This window comes from Lonchura striata, chromosome 33 (assembly GCF_050655825.1).
Source record: "Lonchura striata isolate lonStrDom1 chromosome 33, ASM5065582v1, whole genome shotgun sequence".
Classification (NCBI taxonomy): domain Eukaryota; kingdom Metazoa; phylum Chordata; class Aves; order Passeriformes; family Estrildidae; genus Lonchura; species Lonchura striata.
Genome location: NC_140735.1, coordinates 3,530,001 through 3,532,500, shown reverse-complemented (window position 1 = coordinate 3,532,500; position 2,500 = coordinate 3,530,001). Strand labels below are relative to the sequence as shown.

At 45.0% G+C, this 2,500-nt stretch overlaps 1 pseudogene; it reads left to right on the top strand.

Annotated features, from left to right (window-relative positions):
* Window positions 1-2,500, top strand: part of LOC144248698 (28S ribosomal RNA) — an 8,487-nt pseudogene that overhangs the window by 4,130 nt on the left and 1,857 nt on the right.

Genomic DNA, 2,500 nt, shown 5'->3' with positions numbered 1-2,500 from the left:
ATGGACCGAGGAGGAGGAAGCTCTCTTGGTGCAATTGATGGATAGATTCGCCGGTAGCAGAAATATTAACCAACTAATAGCGGAGCATTTACCATCTAAAACGGCAAAACAAATCAGTGATAAGAGACGCCTTCTGGTAAAAGGTCCCTCTGTTACATCTAAACCAGAAGGAAAAAGGGTTCGAGCTAAGGATGCTGATTTGGCGAAAGAGGGACATTTAAAGCTCCAATACCGCGAGGCCATCAAGTCGGGGCTATCGAGGGGTTCATTCATTGTGTACCAAGAGGCATTTCAGGAAATATTGGATGGAAAAGATCCACAGGAGGTGGTGAATAAGGTTTATGCTGAGTTTCAAAGAGGCCTGAAAAGGCTGAGCCAGAAGGTTAAAAAGGGCAAAGGTCGAAAATCACGTGATACACAGGAACAAAAAGCGTCCAAATCGACAGCTAATTGGATGCGAAAAAGGGCAGTTAAAAGAGGGAAGTTTCTTCGATTTCAGAGGCTGTTTCAGTTCCGTAGAAGGAGATTGGCGAGGGTTATTTTGGATAGCTCGGAAACCCTGCAATGCCAAATACCATCTAGCGTTGTCCATAAAACATTTGAATCTAGATGGGTTACATCATGTGAGTTTGGTGGGTTGGAGGATTTTCCTCCATATAAAGGGGCTGATAATGAGGTATTTCAGTCCCTGATTACAGAGAAAGAGGTGGAAAACAACATGAGAGAGATGTGTAAAACCTCCGCTCCTGGGCCGGATGGGATTACTTTGGGTCAACTTATGTTTAAAGACCCAAAGGGTTCCTTGTTGATGGAGATCTTCAACCTCTGGCTATTGTCCGGTAATATTCCAGATGCGTTGCGGGACTGCAGGACAGTCCTGATACCCAAGTCTTGTGATTCTGAAAGACTTGGTGATATCGGTAACTGGAGACCTATCACCATTGGTTCTACGGTGATAAGGCTTTTCTCCAGGATCGCTACAGCGAGGCTGTCCAAAGCATGTCCCATTCACCCCCGTCAACGGGGTTTTATCTGCGCATCAGGATGTGCCGAAAACCTCAAGTTGTTGCAACTTGTGGTGAAAAATGCTAAACGGGAGCATAAACATCTGGGGGTGGTGTTTGTGGACATTGCTAAGGCTTTTGACACCGTGTGTCATCAGCATATATTTGAGGGTTTGGAACTAAGAGGGGTCGATCCGCATGTGGTGCAGTTGGTAAGAGAAATGTACAAGAATGTTAGGACGTACATTTCTATGGGAAAGGAGGTAACAGACCCCATTTATATTCGCTCAGGTGTCAAGCAGGGTGACCCAATGTCACCATTGCTGTTCAACCTTGCACTAGATCCCCTCCTATGTAAACTTGAAACAGAGGGAAAAGGGTTCCACCAGGGCAGGCTGAAAATAACAGCAATGGCTTTTGCAGATGATTTGGTATTGTTGAGTGACTCCTGGGAAGGCATGTGTGATAACATCAAAATTCTTGAGACCTTTTGTGAACGTACGGGTCTCAAAACGCAGGGTGAAAAGTGCCATGGATTTTATATTAAACCAACAAAGGACTCATATACCATCAATGATTGTTGTCCATGGAAGATTAATGGGTCCCCCCTAAACATGATCGACCCAGGGAGTTCTGAAAAATATTTGGGAACACGAATAGATCCGTGGACTGGCTTTGCTGACTCGGGTTTGTCTGAGAAACTGGGAGATTGGCTCAATCGGATTGGTAACTCACCACTGAAACCTCTTCAGAAAATAGATATACTCAGGACCTATACCATCCCAAGGCTGATATATCTGGCTGACCATACCGAGGTCCATCTTGGGCACCTGGAATCCCTTGACCAACAGATTCGAAATTCGGTCAAGGAGTGGTTGCATCTTCCCCCAAATACATGTGATGCCATCTTGTATTCGAGTTATAAAGACGGTGGTCTAGGTATTATCAAGTTAGCGGCGCTAATTCCAAGTATACAGGCGCGTAGATTGCACAGATTGGCGCAATCTTCGGATGAGACATTGGTTGAATTCTTAAAGGAAGAACATCTAGAATTGATATATGAAAAGTTATGGATACGAGCAGGAGGAGATAAAGAGTCCATCCCGTTAATTTGGGATCCTATTCCAAAGATAGAGGGTGCGATTGGGGTTGAAGAGGGTCCATCTTCGCGGGAATCTGCCGTCCCAAAACCCAGTTACCCGAAACCTTGTAACTGGCGTAAATTGGAATTTAGGAAATGGACACAACTGGTTGCCCAGGGTCATGGGATTGAAAATTTTGAGAATGATGACATCAGCAACGCCTGGATCAGGCAGTATAGAGGCATTCAACACAGAAAACTGATAACGGCACTACAACTAAGAGCAAATGTCTACCCAACAAGAGAGTTCCTGGCAAGAGGTAGACAAGAGGTCTTTACTCGATCATGTAGACACTGTGGTGCAGATTTTGAGACCGCCGCTCACATTGTTGGGAATTGTCCAGTAACTCAAGAT